The sequence below is a fragment of the Helianthus annuus genome, chromosome 6 (assembly GCF_002127325.2).
Source record: "Helianthus annuus cultivar XRQ/B chromosome 6, HanXRQr2.0-SUNRISE, whole genome shotgun sequence".
In the NCBI taxonomy this organism is placed as follows: domain Eukaryota; kingdom Viridiplantae; phylum Streptophyta; class Magnoliopsida; order Asterales; family Asteraceae; genus Helianthus; species Helianthus annuus.
The window spans coordinates 145,896,176-145,907,109 of NC_035438.2; the positions used below are offsets into that span (position 1 = coordinate 145,896,176).

Here is a 10,934-nt window from a genome sequence, read left to right on the forward strand (position 1 = left end):
TGACCATTTAACGAACCCGAGGCTTCGTAACAGTAAAATACGCTCACTAGAATATAATATATAAATTTCGCGAAGTTCCGTTTTAAAACGAGAAAGTTATGATCAAATCCGTATGCGAGGGGTAAAAAGCGTCAATAATAAAGGTTAAAACCTTTCTAATAATATTGAAAACAACCAAGGGGCCGAATAATACATATAAATAACACGAGGCCCTTAGTTGTAAATAACCAAGGGCCAAATCGCAAAGTTGCCCCTTCGGTTCCGAAAAGTCAGGTTATTAATTACAAAGATTCTGATCATGATTATAAAAGATTCAAGTTACCCCTTCAAAACCCGAAAGGTCAAGTTGATGATTACTAAAGATTTCATTATTTATTACTAAAGATTTTATCATTATTACCAAGATTTAGTCATGATTATAAAATATTCAAGTTACCCCTTCAAAACCCGAAAGGTCAGGTTAATGATTACGAAAGATTTCGTTATTAATTACCAGATTCTCGTAATCATTTCAAAAGATTTAAAAGCCTTGAAAAACCACCCTCTCGCGACCCGCGTTGAGATTTGGGGTAAGTGAAGGCGGGCCGCGAGCCCCCTAAGATACGCGCATGATTTTAAAAACCAGGCGACCCGCGTACAAGGTGCATGGTTCCCCCATGCGGGCCGCGTCAGGCGCCCAGATGCAGAAACATGCTTAACTTGGCTGTTCAGCCTTCTAAAAGCCATGACCTGCATTTAAACCTTCAAAGTGACCCCTAAACAACTCCTAAACACTAGGGACACATGTTGGAAGGTTGGGGTTAGTTGGGGGACTTGTGTGTCAAAATTTGTTGTGAAACCTTACTATAAAAGGGCATGTTTGGTTCATAACCAACACACAACTCAAAACACACTCCTCTGGTCATTCTAAAGGCTCTCAAGCATTTCTCTGTATACTCTAAGCAAGACCCAACTTCTGTAAGTCGTCTAGATCCTTTGTAGTTTGATTTATGCTTAGATAACTACTAGAAACCAAACCGTCGTAACTACGGTTTGACTTCAAAATAAATCCGTAATGGCTCAGTCTTATTGCGGATCAAAAGTAGTTATGAGTTGGTATTTATGTGGGTAATAAACCCCTAAAAGGGTTTCCCCTGATCACCACTCTAACCATGTCAAATGTCGAGTCAAACGTGCACCTAAAAAAGTCAACAGAATGTCGTTTTGGCGAATCTTGCATAATCTGTAATGTATATGCTATGAAACCTGTTTAGACACTCATAAAACATGATATTAAGTATATAAACTTGTTTGCGCTCGTTTGAATCGACCATTTGCTGTATTGAACCGGTTCGGAGCCGAATGTCGCAAAAGTTTGACTTTTGCATTGACTTCAGTTCTGACCCGTTTTAGTGAGGTATAGATATGCCTTAGGACTCTCTTAGGACCAGGTTACATGATGGTATAACCCTCTGTGACCGGTTCATTGTTTGTCCGAGTCTTTTACGCATTTCCGCTAATCGCCTAAAAGTTGACCGTAACGCCCTTTATAAATTTAAACGAGGTTTTCGGACATATGAACGGATCATGACCTTGGTTACTGATTTCTAAGCATGTCCCTAAAATTTCATGTCAATCCGAGGTCCAGAATAGGAGTTATGCCAAATGGCGCAAATTTCGGAACTTTGGTAATTAAATAGCGCATTTAGCATAACGCCTACCTAAACCAAGATTTCGTCCCCAAAACTTTTACCTACTGTTGTAAAATAATATTTGGGGATTTTTAAAGATTTTTAATCATTTTTACCCTGCTCATAACCTACGGTTATGGCTACGGTTCGGTAAATACCGAATATACCCTTTTGGGCCGTAACTTGAGTTCTATAAGGTCTTTTGACCCGATTCCAGTTGCTACTGATTTTAAATAATAAATAAAGTATTTTAGACTTTATAAACTGGTCGGGAAACTCAGATTCCCTGTAGAACTCATAAACCCCTTTAAGAATCTTTAAAATGACCGAAAAACCCCTACGGGGCGTATAAAGGACAAAAACTCGTTACGAGCATCACGGAAGGTATCCTACTGATACCACAACCTCTTTAAGGCATATTAACTTAGGAAACAAGCGTAAGACTCTTACGGTTACCCGATGCGCCTTTTGCGCGTACGGTTCGGCGTACGTAACTAGTTTACATGAATTAGCCGATGCGGGTCAAACCATATTGTTTTGACCCCAAAATCCAGAGTGTGAATGTAAGACCCATATAAAACAAGTATTCAAACTTGTTTGGGCGAAATCACCACTTGTTCCCGGTTTTCGCCTTTCACGCGATTAAACCGTATATATTCCTTTGAAACTGACCGGTCTAAGCTACGGCTATTATAAAGACCCGTTAGGATTCTAATAGGTTGATAAAACCTTCGTTCCAGATTAGGAGTCCAGTAAAAGTACTTGCGACTACTGATTAGAATATACGGCTGAGTTATTATTCTTGCTATTTAAGACAGGAGCTAGCTCAGGTAAATACTCTTAACTTATTTCCCTATACGGGCTTGGGATACGGTATAATAATACCGCTTGGTCGGGTATTGAATATTTAATCGGATTGTGATTAAGTTATTGAGGTAACCCGGTTTGATCTGTATTGTTTGAAATAAAAGCCTTTAGGGGTTAATGACCATGTCCCGGATATCCTTGACATCATTGTATTATAAAATGGTCACGTCTTATGCACGGGGTGTAGGCATACACCTGACAGTTGCATAAGGGAAACGGTATCTCACGCTCAGTGGGCCTATACTTGTGATGTGTCTATTAATCATGACTCGGTTTCTATATCGGGCCCTGAACGTACAACGAACATGTAAATCTGTATACAGGATCATAAATATGATTGTCTCAAGTATAAAAAGATTAATCTTGCCTCTGGGTATTTTAATCAAAAGATATTTTGTGCCATGTGCATTCAAATAAATTTTTAATCATTTTCCAAAATGAGTCAGTTGGGTGTATTTACCAGTGTAAACTGACGTATTTTTCCAAAAAGATTAAGTGCAGGTGCTATACGTAATAGGCTGGCTACTCCAGGCATCATTATTCAAGTCTTGCAAGCTTTAGATGTCAAAGTCTGTTGAACAATACTTTTCGATATTATTATTTGATCCTCTGTGGATACCTTTCGACTATTTGTAATACATTTGATATTACGAACAATAGTTGAATATAATTATCTTTATGCTTCCGCTGTGCATTATTATATTGTGTGGTTTGACTATGATGTCTCCAACTACGTCACGGTAATCCCCACCGGGCCCACCGGTGATACACGTGGAAATCGGGGTGTGACAGTGGCCCGAGTCCTTGTGATACTCACAGTAGAGTGTGAGGTGCTGATTTTTCTTGGACTTCATTGGTTGGGCCGGTCGCAAGAATTGCGGGTCTGTAAGAAGGACCTCGCTTGGCGACATGGTGATCTCGGTCCAGTTGCGGTCCCGAGAATCTTTCTTTGGTGCCCGGTTGTCTCGTTGAGGACTGCATTTCCTCGGGTCAAACAGGTTGGTCCGCGGGACATATGGTTTGGAAATATCGCTAGTCCCTACGTCCCGGTTGCGTTTATTGTTACGCTTGGACCCTTGGTTGGAAGTTTCGGCCTGGTGCTCTGCCTTTGCCATATGCGGTTCGAGGGACCGCTGTGTCTGGGCATATGTCTTGACTGCGGCCATGACATCTTCCCATTTTTTAGGCAAGCCGTCTTTGCTGGAGATGGTCATAACCATCTGCTTATCCTTCACGGCCTTGATGAAATGGTTCCGTGCCATTTGATCTGCCACGTCGCCTATTTCTAGGCACTCTTTATTGTATCGGACAACGAATGCTTCTAGGGATTCGTTGTCTCTGCGCCAGATATTCATGACGTCCAACGAGTCACGCGCGTGACGTCGTTGCTGGCTGAAATGAGCGAGGAACTTTGCATAAAGTCCTCGAATGAGGCCAGTGATGCCACTGGCAAAGAATCGAACCAAGCCCTGGCCAGACCCGTAAGGGTCTGGGGAAAAAAATTACACCAAGTGGGTTCGTCCCACTGGCCATTGCACCCTGCGCCTATGAAAATGTTCATGTGGTCATCCGGGTCGGATGAACCACTGTATTTCCCAATGTTGAATGGGAATTTTGTTGTGGTGACATGGACGTGGGCTATTCGCGGGGCGAATTTGGAGTTTTCGGCCGCAGCCTTTGGTCTGTAGGGTTTATTCTCAGGGCGCTTTGCAGCCCTGAGGTATGTTCTGCGGGGGTGAGTGGGAGGAACATAGTTGCGTCCTCCCGGTCTGCTGCAGGTATCATGCGAATCCCCACAATATGTACGGTCGTCCGGGTCGGTACGACCATACCCTTCGGTGTATGGTTGTGGGCCCAACCGGCTCTGAATTCCAGAGCCATGTCGGGATGCGGATCGTTGCCTGTCCTCAACGTAAGGACCTAGGCGAGTATGCACTGGTCCCCTGGTGTGGGACCCGTATGTGGAATCGTACTCGTTGATTGTGTGGACCGAACAGTAGGATGATCCGCGGTCTTCACGTCTGCTTCTCGAAGCTGGACGTGAATGCGCCCTGCCTTCGTATTGTAAAATACGATCGGCAGGGGTGTGCGGTGCTGGGGTCGGCCCAATTTGTATTTGCGCTTCCGCACAAGCGCGGTTGTATGTTGCGGCCAGTAGGGTGGCATGTTGGTCATACCAGGCATGGGGGTCCATGTTCTGGGGATCACAGATGCGTATTGTGATAAGTCGTGTCCGAACGTTAGGGATGGACCCCGTTGCGTTGATGTGCCGACGTGTCCGGGTTGCGATGTTGAGGGATTGACCCAACCGGACTTAGATTTGTGGGATTTTGGTTATCCCCAGTGTTGTTTTGGTGATCAGTCATGATCGTGAGAGAGGGAAAAGGATGGTTGGAAAAGTGCTAAGAGTAGCGGTGGGCGCCAATGATGAAACAATGGTTAACCGAGCAGGGTTAACTCACTGGTCTTGTCAAGAAGGGTTAATCCCTTCCTCTCGAGGATCGCTGGCTGGATCACCGGTGGGTTGATCTCCTGCACAAGGAAACAAACCGTGACTCGTAACAAGGAGGATGGGGTGGGGGTGCTCCTTGCTACCACTCTCCGGCGTGAGAATCAGTAGTTTGCTTGGGAAGCAAAGTAAGATAGTAGTAGTAGTGAGAGAGTTGTGAAGAGATACCTCAAACCTGGTTTGGGGTTGGTATTTATAGCCGAGGAGTGAATGAGGAGGTGGAAGGATAGATTGACGGCATGCTGCACCTCTGCAGGTGTGTCAGACATGTCGGCCGGGGAAACGACGCCACGTCAGTCTGTCGCTTACGTAGACCTGACAGGTGACTGCCATTGGTTCCACTTGCACCATGGTGTCAGTCCCACTTGTTTAGCGTATAGGATGCGGTGCTAGCCGCATCGCTGCCTGCGGTAACATCTGATGTTATCGCGTCTCTTGCTTGTGATCAAGAAATACGCGAGATGCGGTGCTGGCCGCATCGTCGCCTGTGGTGACTGTTGCTGTTATCCAGCTTCTTTGTATTGATAGAAGTGTTCACTGGACGCGGTGCGAGGCCGCATCGCTGTGAATACTTCCGTTTTCATACATCAGATGTGATGCTATGTCGCATCACTCTACCGTTCTTATGTTCCATGTAAGTCCTCTTTCATCACTAGATAGATTGGATTCAACCTTGTGTCGACGCGTTCTCGCATGGGCACACGTAGGTTGTTAGCTGGTGGGGGTTTGATAAGGGTAATGGTCACTCGCGGTCGATGCTGACGCGAGATCTGGGACCATACCCCTTCAAAGTTTTAAATAGTTAAGTTTATTTATACCGTTTTAAATCCCAACCCCGTTAAAGAAAATATAAAACATTATATTAAAAAAAGGAAATACATACTAAACATTAAATTTAAAAAACAAATATTTACAAAAGAAAAAAAAACATTACATTCAAAAAAAAAAAAAAACCAACATCTAAATCCAAACCCTAATCGTTTCCCACTGCGAGACATGTTCGAAATCATGTCCTTTATCGTGGCGGAAGTTGATGAGGGCAACCGCCTTGATGTCGTCCTCGCTAAGGCCCTCGGATGAATTCTCCGCAGACTTGTAGTAACTCTCGAACTTCTTACATTCCAACCGTATAAACCGAAACCTTGAAGATAAGGCATCAACGGTAAGGCCGTGGTCCGGACCACGGATTGTGCAAAATATTGTTGCACCCAGACCCATAGACCCCCCTGCCCTCGACGAGGAGGATTGATATACACCTCCTCCCAAGCCTCCACCAATGCTATGTCCTCAACTTCCATCCACGAGTTAGCAGCCATGTGTGGTTGTGTGTTTCTGGGTGTAGAAGAAAGATGAACAAAGAAAGTGGAATAACAAGAACGGCGTGTGTGTGTTTAGTATTAGGGCTATATATAGTTGGTAAATTGCCTGTTCAAACACCTTAACAGGTTGAAACGTCTTAACATTTAGGGAAATTGCCTGTTGAAACGTCTTAACATTTAGTAGGCTGTTATAACGTCTTTAAACATTGAATTATACTGGATTGAGCAAGAATTAAAACGTAAACTAGTAAAATTTATAACTTTATTATCATTGAATACAAAGTACATAAAAAACATAACATTGTTACAAATATAATCATTTGAACTAGAATACACTAAACCGCTACTTCATTTGAACTAGAATACACTAAACCGCAACTTCCATAAATTTAAAATGGGGTAGGAGATCCGGAATTTGATTCCGAAATTCGCATCAAAACACCTAGGAATAAATAATATGGGTCGTGAAATGGTAAGTTCCATCAACCCACATTTATTTTGGCCTAGGTGATATGTAACGGGTTGTTCACATTTGGTCCTGCGGTTTCCCGGCTGGGTGATGTTACAAGACCTGGCTAACACACTGGTGAGAGCCCATTGTGTTAGCCAATGTCTCATCAACCACCCGAAACGGGTAGAATCGTCAATACCTAAACAACCTGTTTAACCCTTCACGTGTCCGTTGTAGATGAGTTCTTCAACACGATCGACCCCGCAGAGCACGTAGAAGGGGATATCCGATCTCATCCCATTAAAAGGGAGAAGATCTGTGTCCATTGTAGATGACTTCTTAGACCCGTTGTAGATGACTTCTTAGAACCATTTGTTGAATCCGGGGGTCTGCCCATTTTTTGAAGCTGTGAATACCAATGTGGTAGAAAATATGGTGAACAAGAAAACGTTGTGTATAACAGGGTGGAAAATTGTGAACAACTTAAAAACAGGTTTCAAACGTCTTGAATATAACTTTGAAAACTGGGAAACGTCTCAAACGTCTCAAAAACAAGAAACGTCTCAAACGTCTTAACCTTTTATTGAAACGTCTTAAAACTTTTTAAAAAACGTAATAAAACATTAAAAAAATAAGAAATAAAAAAGTAAAATAAAATACCTACTAAACAATAAATTAAAAAAAAGAAAATATAATAACAAACATCTATTTTTGATATAAATTCAAACATTTAAAACAAACATCTAAATTCAAAAAAAAAAAAAAACGAACATCTATTTTTGATATAAATTATAAACTTATATTAAATATAGACACTAACCGGGTTAGTGTTTAAAAAGAAATTCTTATATAAACACTAACCCGGTTAGTGTTTATAGTTAATATAAGTTTATAAAATATCTAAAACAAACATCTATTTTTGATATAAATTATAAACTTATATTAACTATAGACACTAACCGGGTTAGTGTTTAAAAAGAAATTCTTATATAAACACTAACCCGGTTAGTGCTTATAGTTAATATAAGTTTATAAAATATCAAAAAGGGGGTCTTCTTGTTAGAACCGACCCTTAGTCAGATTCGAACGCGCGCAACACGTGTATAACCCAAACGTCTTAACCAGTTTATCCTTCGTCCGGAGCTGCTATAACTTGATCTTATATTGTATTTATATACTTTTATGGAACTTTATTGAACTTTGGAGACCGTGAAACGTCTCAAGTCGTGTTGAGGCGTCTCAAAGCCGGCTACAAACGTCTCAAGCCATGCAAAAGTAGCAGCTTATCGGCTAAGCTTTTAAAACGTCCCAGCCAAGACGTCTGAGCTCTGTCGGACACGTGGCAGGTTTTGGTTGGTCAGACGCCAAGACGTTTCAACATGTTTCACACGTCTCCACGAGACATTTGAGTTGGCTAATTCGGAAACGTTGACTGAAACTTCACCTTTATACTATCATTTAGCTCATCAACACAACGTAACACTCACAACTTGTTACCCTCTTCCTCTCGATCTATACAGCAGTCACATACATACCCACTGTCAATCTCTCCCTCCCTTGATAATGATCCGCCAACCACCATTTCCAGCTACAATGCGGTGGCCCTCTCGGTCCGACGAGTTCCGGTAAGGAACCTCCCCATTTCTTTCATTTTTTTTTTCTTTTTGGAGAAGATGACGATGTTTGTTGCCGCTGATGATGTTCCGGTCAGACCGGGTTTCGGTTTGGGACCCGGGTGTTGTTCGGGTCAGATTTGTAAAAAGAACAGTTGGTTGTGTTCGATGGAGTTTTGGTAAGTTAGATTGGATATGGTTAGAGTTCTATTTCGGGTTCACGTCGATCAGCTCGGTTTGGTTTGAGTCCGGTGAGTTTTGGTTTTTGGGATCTTAGACGGCTGCGTAGGAGGCACTTAGGAGCTGCGATTGGTGGCCAAACAGCCATGATAAGCCACACTAAGGGCTGCCAAAACAGATTGTAACTTTGGCAACGACGTTGATTGTTTTGGGCCAAACTTCGGTGATCGACCACTCTTCTCTGGTACTATGTTGTTACTCGCCACATACTCCGATCGGCATGGGTTCTGTCTCTTGACGATCCTCTTTGACACAAGGTACTATCACCCTTATATTTAGTTGTTGTCATGGTAATTGTGATACAACGAAAATCAATGAAACTGATAAATACGTCGACTAGATCAATTAGTAAGGAGATTTGTAATTTGTGTATACTAGGACTGCTTTACTTCGTTGATTTAGAAAACAATATAAATTCCAACCAGAAATTCTTCATAACATAGGCCACGTGCCATTTGGTAATGTTAATGATCTTTTTTTTTATTTGTCAACGAGTTTAGTATTTTTATTAAACTTAACTGACATATTTTCAAACAAATGAGTTAAAAGATGGTTTCACCATTTATCTTAATTGATATATACATTTATATGTATTTTTGTAAGATAAATTAAATTGTACTTTTGTAACTACATATAAGTTTATATTATCATAATCACTTCAATTTATTATTCCTATCCTACAATGTTAGATTTATTAGATGTGTAATAATAGGGTGACTAGATTTGATATTAATTGTTAAGTTTGTAATGGATTACTTAAACTTAACATATATAATTTTTTTTTTTTTTGGTAATGACATAAATATTTTTTTTATGCTATTATCACAAATTGTCACATTATTACTTAGTTTCAGATATTAATTTAACGTTTATGTTTGAAAGTAGTATATGTAATTTAAGGTTTTACAAAAGCCCGCAAATCATAGGATTCGATTTATAGTTTTGTTATGTTGATTGGTTTGTTTATAATATTTGGTTATTTTATATTTTAGGGTTCCCGTACCGTTTGAAGTTTCATTTTTCATGTGCGCGCTTATTTTACAAGGAATCGTAAACGCAACCACAGTGAGCATACTCGACCCTACGCTTTACGCATTTTTGGGTGCAACATGTATCAACTAACAAAATCCACTTTATACAATCAAACATATTCGACCACTCAATCCATCGAACACGTTATTTGTTATGCTTAGGTTGTTTATGCATGTTAGTTCCGACTTGTACATCCATGTTAATTGTTATGCTTAGGTTGTTTATGCATGTTAGTTCTGACTTGTATATCCATGCTATTCGTTATGCTTAGGTTGATCATGTATGCTAGATTCAACTTGAATATAAATTGCCACGTTGGATTGAGATAACTTTTATACTTACACTTATTTTCAAACTTGTATGCTCGCCAGTACTTTTGTATTGATCTATGCTTTTAATACATGTTGCAGGATTTTGATGATGCAAGGAATCTAGTAGGATTGCCTAGAAACGCATTTAAACTTTAATACTTGATGTACCGTATTTTATTTTCAAACATGTTTGTGACAACTCGTATTTCGAACCTATTTTGTGTAACATTACGTGCTAATGTGAACTATATTAATTGATTTAATACATGATACGTTAAGATTATATGATTTGAGTGTAGTGAATGTTGGTATGACAAACGAGCCCATGATGCACAAACCTTGGCCGATTACACAAGCCCATTAGGGCCACACTTTGGATTCGGCCCATCCCCCTTAATTTGATTAACACCTAGGGTGTTAGTAACCATCACACACCTTACCAAAACACTCCACACAAACAAACCCTAAGCTATCTTCCACTCTCTTTGTGTGACGGCAAACCGAGACCATCTCTCGAAGCTTTTTGCTTGGACCGATCCTATCATTCACTCGACTCGGTTAGTGTTTGATGTTATTTACTTCGATAGATGATATTTTGGTTGTATATGATTGCACTAGGGTTTCATGCTAGTAATGCTTATTGATGATATTATGTAATCGGTTTAGGACTAGGTAATATGTGATGATGTGTTGTTAAATCGGAGTGCATGATCTAGAACCGAATGCTAGTTAAACCGGCTGTGATATTATGATAGAGGGTTATGATTTAGGTTGCATGATAGTTCTATAAATCACATGAATCCGATCATATGTTCTGCATGTTGGTGAATAGATGTTCTTGATGATGATTATGAACATGCTTGAATATGGATTAATTGTTGATTTGACCTGTTTTCGAAACTGCCCAACTTGTTAGCTGAAA

The 10,934-nt window shown here is 40.6% G+C and overlaps 1 long non-coding RNA gene across 1 annotated transcript; it reads left to right on the plus strand.

Moving 5' to 3' along the window:
- Positions 1-617: 617 nt before the first annotated feature.
- LOC110864214 lies at positions 618-3,076 on the plus strand. The gene is made up of 3 exons (XR_002549729.2): positions 618-957; positions 2,411-2,500; positions 3,028-3,076. It is a non-coding gene; the product is annotated as an uncharacterized LOC110864214 (long non-coding RNA).
- Positions 3,077-10,934: the final 7,858 nt, after the last annotated feature.